We start from the raw sequence: 8,270 nt of genomic DNA, 5'->3' as shown, positions 1-8,270 counted from the left end.
ATCTTTTTGCTCTCGGTATTGACATCATCTGGCGCGTAGCGGGCTAACTCAGTGAACTTGTGCACATATTCGCTAACAGATCTTCCGTCTTGAGTCAATTCTCGGAACTCGTCCTCCTTAAGCTGTACCAGTCCTTGGGGCACATGGTGCTCCCGGAAAGCTGCTTCAAACTCCACCCAGGTAGCATCTCTGATGGTGACGTTGAAGGTGTCCCACCAGGCTAGGGCCATCCCAGAAAGTTGGTGGGCAGCCAGTTGAACACGCTGATTTTCTGGGCAACCAATGGCTTCCAGTTTCCTTTTGATCGTGCGCATCCAATCGTCTGCATCGAGGGGGTTGCTTGATCCGGCGAACGTGGGAGGTTTGAGTCTTAGGAAGTCCCCCATTTTGTCTTGCGGTCTTCCACCATTCGGCCGTTGATTTTCCAGATTTCGAGTGAGGACCTCGATGAGTCGGGTCTGATTGGCTAGAACTTGGGCTAGGTCTAAGGGTAGGGGTGGAGGTGCGGGGAGGTGGGTTTCACTTTCTTCTCTAACGACTTCCCCTTTAGCTCTTCGGGGGAAACCTGCTCCAATCCCTGAGGCAGTAGGCGTGGTTTTATCCGAAGCCATCTGCCAGGGAAGAGAGTCACTATCATGCACATGCAAATTGTTCTCAACCAAGTTATTTTATTCATTACACCATCACATTACAAGCATAAGATTACTACAGGTGGGACTACACGAGAGCGTTCTTCGAGGTACTAGCGAGTTCCTTGTCTAAGGTGTCCCCAAATGCCTTGAGAAGATCATCGAGGCTGGCTAGGGATACATCTTCTTCGTTGGACCAGTCATCTATTCTGGGGGGAGGTAGGGCTAGAGGGGCCTTCTTCTTCTTCTCTGTCTGGCATCCCTGGTTAGTGGTCTTCTTCTGGATCTTCTTTTTGGGGGCGAGTGCCTTTAGCTTCTTGTCAAAGTCTATCTTCAAGGTCCGATAGGCCTCACGGGTGTTGGCTTCCTCGCCTTCCACCATGCTGAGACTCTCCTGGAGAGATGCCTTCTCTTGATTAAGCTCTTTGACTTGTTGCTCTAGGCTTTCCACTCGGGAGTTTAGGTGGGTACAATGGGAGGAGAGCTCATCGTAGTGGTTGTCGAGGGTGTGGAGGTATCCGGCCATGTAGACGATAGTGGGATCATCTTCTATGGGATCTCCTCCTGACAGAGCCTGGAGTCTTTTCTTCCAGGTGGGGGTGTTTTTGCTGCTGGGTGGGAAATATCGGAGGGGGGTCTCAAAGATCTCTCGGCTATAGTTTTGGCACAGTTGTTTGAGGGCTTTTCGAGCAACGCTCAGGCAAGTGTATGGGAAGCGATGCTCGATGAAAGTAATTTGGAAGGAAGGGTGGTTTGGGTAGTTCCGGCTTTCTCCCAAGTAGACCGCCATAGAGCACTTTTCCATTCAATTTTCACGGTACTCCTTCCAGACATATTCGGGCTTCTTGCGGATCCCCAAGCGCAGCGCGCAGCTCCGAAGAAGGTGAGGAAAGCCTTCCTCCTCTGAGTAATAGGAAGTCCTAATCACCCAGGGATTTTCCATCTGGTAGACGAAAAGAAAGGTCTATTAATATCGGGGAAAAGGGGAAAGAGTGTTTCATGGAGGTAAGAGGTGTTTTCTTGTTAAGGCAACTTTTAAGGTCAGGGCTGTGGTCTACGGCCAGTCCTATAGGCTTTGATACCACCTGAAGCGTCTCGATCCTTTGGGACTCAAATGTGATACAATTACTAGTCCCAGGAGGCTAGTAACCACATTCATTACTTCAAATAGTTACAGAGTCTGAATAATGTTATTACAATACCGGGGATACAAGCTCGAAAGTGAGCCAAGAAAACATAAAGCGCAGTGGAAGACAAAAATAGCCCAGGCCATAGGCAGAACTGGGTGAAGACACAGCCCCATCAATCAAGCATAGCAGAAAAGAAGTCTTTAGCTGCTGAAAAACATAAATAAATCTGGGTGAATACACTAGGTATTCCGCAAGCCCACCCGGCTCCCGTAAAGAGAAAGTGACCTATATTGTACATGCTTTATATGGTGGAGTTGAAGTCACTCATACTTTTTCAGAGAAAGGCAGTACTCAATGGTTAGGGTTTTCCCAAGACAATAGAAGTAACACTTGCTTGACCACCACTTAGCTTCCTGCTCCCGTGGTACTACTTTCTTTCCAGAACATACACACACATTTCCCTGCTCCCAGTTGTAGTAGAAACACTAATTGTCATACCATACCAGACTCGTCCATACCAGTGGACACGGACTATTCGAATAGGTTTAGACTCTGCGCAGAGGGGTACACTTTACCCACTAGTCCGGCTCTGCGATCTCATGGCCAATGAGACCCGAATCCGAAACTCTTTCCTTCCTTGTACGTCCGAACCTTAACGGTTATACCGGAAGGAGTCAGGCCACCGCCATGTCCAAGCCGGACAAAACATTCCCCCTCCTTATCCTCCCGGTGCTACCCCAGCCTTCACCCTGGGGTTGGACCGTACGAGTTCAGATTGAGTGGCTGCCCACACAGCCTCGAGTGGTTGTACTTTTGAGAGTACAGGTAATGAAAGATGACAAACCGGTCCTTATATGAGAGGATGATCCTTCTGCTCACGCCTAAACCAGCTGAGCCAACACCTTAGGCCCTCCCCTAAACCAGGGAGTCCCTGATCATCCTACTTCACTAGGTGATGAGGGTGAGTACCCTTCATCGCACTCTTTTGGAAAACATTTCACTTATACCCCTTTTCACTTGTCCCATATCTTTTAATCGAAGTAATAGTTAATGCGGGCTCTCTCATGCTTACCATGCAATTCGATTCCCATCCCATAATCCAGGCTTAGGCAGTGGTAGAGAGAGATAGGTAAATAATGCATCAAGGGAAAGATGGACTTGCCTTCGTCGAAGCTTTCCTGGCACAAGAGGTTAATCTCGGAGGGGTCGGGTTCTTGCCCTTCTTCCGGAGCTAAGAGTTCCGGAGGATCGGATCCCTCTTCCGCTAATTAAACATAGACAATAACAATACATCAAACATAGTGACCTTTGTGGGGTGTGCAAATTGTTATACTTTATTATTTTTGTGCCCTAATAATTTATTTAGACAATTTTTGGTGCATAAAATATTAGTATCTAAATATATATGTGAAAATGAGAAAAGAAAATAGGAAAAGGAAAAGAAAAGGGATTCTCCATCCAACTGGGCCGGGGGGGAATTTTGGCCCACATGGCGCGCGGGCGCAGGCGCGGGCGCGCTTGCGGCCCAGTCGGCCCAACAGCGAGGAAGCGGCGGCGGGGACGGCGCCGTAGCGCGGGTCCACCAGCCAGGGAGAGAGGGGGGCTGACGGCGTTACTCGGCAACGGAGGGGGGAGGGGCTCGACCGGGGCCGGTCGGCGGCGAACTCCGTGGTGGTTCTCCGCCGTCGGTCCGGTTCTCTGGCGGGGAAGTGGTGGCGAAGCACGGGCGGGTGAAGTGGGTCACGGGGGTGGGGCGAATTTGGCCTGCGGGGGCCTATGGCGGCCGGTCCACGGCGCAGTGGCGGGTGCCTGCGGCGGCGAAGCCGCCGGTGAGGTTTCCGGCCACGACAGGGGAGGCAAAGTGGTGCCTAGTGATCGCGAGCGTGTGGCGGAGAGACGGCGCGCAGTTTGAACACGGCGGCGCTTGCTTGAACAGCTCGGGGAGGAGGGCAGTGGGGATGGCTGGAGTTGTGTGGCGAAGACGGGGCTCGAGCGGGCCCTTTTATAGGCGCTCGGGGGAGGGAGGGGGATGGGGGAGACGGCGAGCACCGGCGAGCTCGCCATGGGTACTGGAATGGCGCTAACGCCGATTGGGATGGCTCGGGCAGGCTGAGGGGGTGAGAGGTCGGCTCAAGCATAGTGGCGGGGTTGTCGCGGAGGCTGGCGAGCATTAATGGCGAGGCGACGAGGCGAGGGGCGCTCGGCGGCGATCGCGCCGGTGAGGGATGGGCGTGGGAGAAGGAGCTGACGGGTGGGGTCGGGCTGCCAGTGAGAGAGGTCCGTGCGAGAGAGAGAGCGGTGAGGCGCTGACGGGCGGGGCCCGGAGGTCAGTGGGCGGGAGCGGCGCGCAGTTTGGGCCGCCTGGGCCGAAAGAGAGGAGGGGTTGCGGGCGCGCGCGAGCTAGGCTGAAATTCGGCCCAGCCGAGGGAGGGGAGAGGGATTTCCTTTTTCTTTTCTTATTATATTTCTTTTTCTTTTTCTTTTCTACTTTTGTGTCTTTTGTTTCTTTTTCTCTTAACAAAAATTCTCTAAATGAACTTGGTGATAAATATGGTTTATGTGAGGTGCTTCAAATCATTTTAAGTGCATGCAAATGATTGGGTGACCTAGGGGTAGGGTTAAGGGAGAAGAATAAAACCAAGGGGGGGGATTAGGGTTTCAAACCTGGGTTGGGATTTTGGGATGTTACATCATCAATCACCAAAAAGGGAGAGATTGAAAGTGCATGTAAACCTTTTGTGGGTTTTGGTGATTTGGATAACAACACTCTCAAAGGACTAATTAGTTTGCTAAGTGTTGATCAGGAAAGTAGAAAAGGCAATTATGATTGAAAACAGTCAAGGGACAAGGATTGATATGAAAATATCTCATATACACGGATTGTTCATGATATAAAAGTATAAGGATCAACATCAAACAATGATTAGGATATCCTATAGGTAAGGTCATTTGGATATGTGGAGATGGGATATTCCATGAATACCAGAAGTCAAAATATCATCTATCAGATAACTAGACATCAAAGGATTCAATGTACACTCAAGAGGTATGGCTTAAGAAAGCTTGATCAAGTGGAGAAGCAAGTTCTTACATTTAGTCAAGGGACAAATCAAGCCAGATAGAAGTCATATAAGGATAAGTGATCTTTGTTGAAGATAGAGATTGAAGTAAATGAGAGGAAGTGTCAAGACAAAATGAATAGGATATAAGGAATCATGAATTCGTTTGACCATATTGATGTTGGTACATATATGTTTCTATGGGAATCACACTAAGGCTTGATTGATCTTAACACTCATTTAGATGACATTCAAGCAAGGTTCACAATATTGAAGAAATGATGCTAAATTAAATGTGACTTGGAGATAGTATGATATGGTGAAGACATGCAAGGAAAGGGCTTCGAAGGACTAAGCGAAGGTGAAGGTCAAGCAGATGACTTGTGGACTGAGGTACCATGGCTAAGGTGAAGAAGAAAGTACTTGCAAGATGTCAACGGGATAATCAGATTGTGAAGAGTCATACAGTGTTGAAGATCACAACATTTGAAGATGTGATTGGAAGTCATCGATTTAATTCATATGTGATGAGATGATTCAAATCATATGACACAAGGTTGCTAGCTCAAGACAAGTGAAGAAGTTTGGGTCATTCCATTGTTTGGATATGTTCTTGGTGACTATTGCAATACATTGAAACACAATGAGGTAAGTGTATTGCTTAGATTTGAATGTTGGAGTTCCAAGTGTCTATTGGAGAATTAGTTTGATTTTTATTTTGAGTTCTTGAGTTTAGGAATCGTCGTACTATCAAGAGTGATCCACAAATGAGTATTGGTACTTGCACTAAAGTTCGAAATCCTTGATTCAAAACTCCTATTTTACCCTTGTTAATCCTTAGGGGAAGTATGTAGTTCAACCTTTTTAAATCTTATCTTGGCCAAATTGCTGTCTAAAAAATCTAGGTTGAATTGGAGACCCAGGGCGGTTCAACTGGTATTACATAGTGATCCTCTCTAGAAATTCCAGGTTCAACTGGTATTTTGAGGGCAATTCAAATGTAAATTTGCAGGGACCTCTTTGGTGGATTCCGGTTCAACCGGGATTCACACCGGTTCAACCAATCCTAGCTCACTCGAACCTAGACCCATTAAGGGTTGCACTATCTTCATTCAAGCGATTTCACTCCATTCTCAAGCTCCAAGTCATCCTCCCTTCGATCGGTGGGAAGAGTCTTCGATGTGAGATAAATTGTTAGATCTCAAACGTGATTTCAACTCTCATTCTTTGATCTATCTCTCAAGCTTTGGTGCAAGAACAAGTTCTTTGTGGATTCAATTCTCTTGGAGTTCCAAGCTCCTAGACGGCTAGACGTTACTTGTGAATCTCCAAAGTTTGTGGAAGACCGCAAGAAGTTTGTATTACCCGCTCTTTTGAGCAATCTCTAGTAAGTGACCTCACTTTGATCTTTGTGGTTGGTGTCATCGAGGGGAGGATTAGAGTTGAAAGAGACCTGAATCTTTGTGGGTGCCTCAATGAGGAAGTAGGGCACCTTGGTGGTGTGACCGAACCTCGGGATAAATCTTGTGTCTCTTGTGTTCTTGATTATTGTGATTGTCTTGTTCTTCATACTTACATTACTTTGTGGAAGATTTGCCCATAAATTTGTGGTGTCTAGGTTTTGAGAAGTTTCCCTTTCAAATCTACTTCCAACAACCCTAAGGAACATCAAGGACATCACATACATAAAGTTTATTTGGTGATTTTAGGGATCAATTTAGTTTATTTCTCATTTTCCCATTGAACTGGTTCAGAGTGGTTGAACCACCCCTGATAGAGATTGAATCGGTCTGCACCAGTTAAACTAATTATTCTCAGTTCATTTCGAGTTTTTTGTGAAATTTTTAAGTGTGGCCTATTCACCCCCTCTAGGACACTTTCACAAAGGGAAAAGACGATAGTGCCCTTATCTTACTAGTAGCTCAAATGTATATATTTGAGGGTATGATTGTAATTTTGCCAAAGGTGTATCCTGTAGCTATAAATAGAAGCACGATGCCATGCATTAGACACACTTTTTGGCTAGAGTAGACTACATCACTCAGTGTATTTCCTTCACCCTTGTGTTACTGACTATAAAATCGAAGGTACATTTGTAATCATTTGCTATATTGTAAAGGATGACGTGTTGGGGGCCCTCTTTAGCCAAAGGTCCTCAAAACATTAACTAACCAATTATCTTTCAGCTTGTTTTAAGTGTACAAGGACAAATACCGAAGGACACATTCGTCTAGGGACAATATACAACCATCATAGCTACAGGGACAAAGTTGAAGAGCTTTGGATTATTGGCGCATGGTGTGTGTGAAAACAAGGTTGACTAGTCCCTTATGGTTCTGGTTGATGATGAGTGGTTGTAAATGGGTAGCTGTAACACCCTAAAATTCTATTCTGATTTAGAAAAGATTCTTTGAAGGTCTTGAAGAAAGATACACTTTTATTTTCTTACCCTTGAAATTACTTTCCCTAAAATCAATATAAAAAGAACCCTAAATAAGTTATAATATCCCTTATATATATATATATTCTTTATGCTTTCAAAAAAAAGAGAACTAAATATATATATATATCTAGACAAAAGATATAATTTGCCCTCTCCTAACCAAAGTAAATAAATAATGACTATTTATTTCTTAATTAACTTTTAAAATTTACCACTAATTTCAAATAACCTTTCCTCCATATAAATAAAATGAGAAGTACATATTTGCCTAGCTAAAAGCAATAGGATAATGAATATAATATACATAAAACATTTTTTTTGCATTTCATGTTGGAATTTGACTATTGCATAAAATTTGAATTTGAAACATGTACCCAGTTTTGAATTTGAATAAAAAAATAAAACAAAAAAGAGAAAAATAGAAAATCTTGCTAAGGTCAAAACCTCTTCTGTGGGCCCAATCTAATTACGTCGACCCACTCCTCCAACTCCTAGCCGTGTGGCCCACCATCACTCATGCGACCAATTTCCTCAAGTGTGTGTACCCTAGACACTGTCAGGTGGGACCCACACGTCGGTCATCTTCTTCCCAACTCCGTGTTGAAGCCAGCAATCTGGGGCCGACCAAATCGAGCGAAACCAACGCCTCGCAAACGCTCCTTCGCACTAGTTGATTCGGCCTCAGCCCGAGCTTCTTGCACTACTACAGTAAACCTCTGTACAGGCGGTCCAGTTAGCCTCTACACAAGCGGTTCCAGGAACCGCTTGTGGTGCACCGACTGTAATGTAAAACAACATCACAGGCAGTCAATCAAAAACCGCTTGTGATAGACACACATCACAGGCGGTCCGGTTTAAAAGAACCGCCTGTGATAGACACACATCACAGGCGGTCCAGTTTAAAAGAACCGCCTGTGATAGACACACATCACAAGCGGTTTCTAATCCTACCCGCTTGTGTTAGCCACACATCACATACGGTTTTAAATATAAGTTCGACTGTATTTTA

The sequence above is a fragment of the Zea mays genome, chromosome 10 (assembly GCF_902167145.1).
Source record: "Zea mays cultivar B73 chromosome 10, Zm-B73-REFERENCE-NAM-5.0, whole genome shotgun sequence".
NCBI classification, from domain to species: Eukaryota; Viridiplantae; Streptophyta; class Magnoliopsida; order Poales; family Poaceae; genus Zea; species Zea mays.
This window is presented reverse-complemented; position numbering follows the sequence as displayed.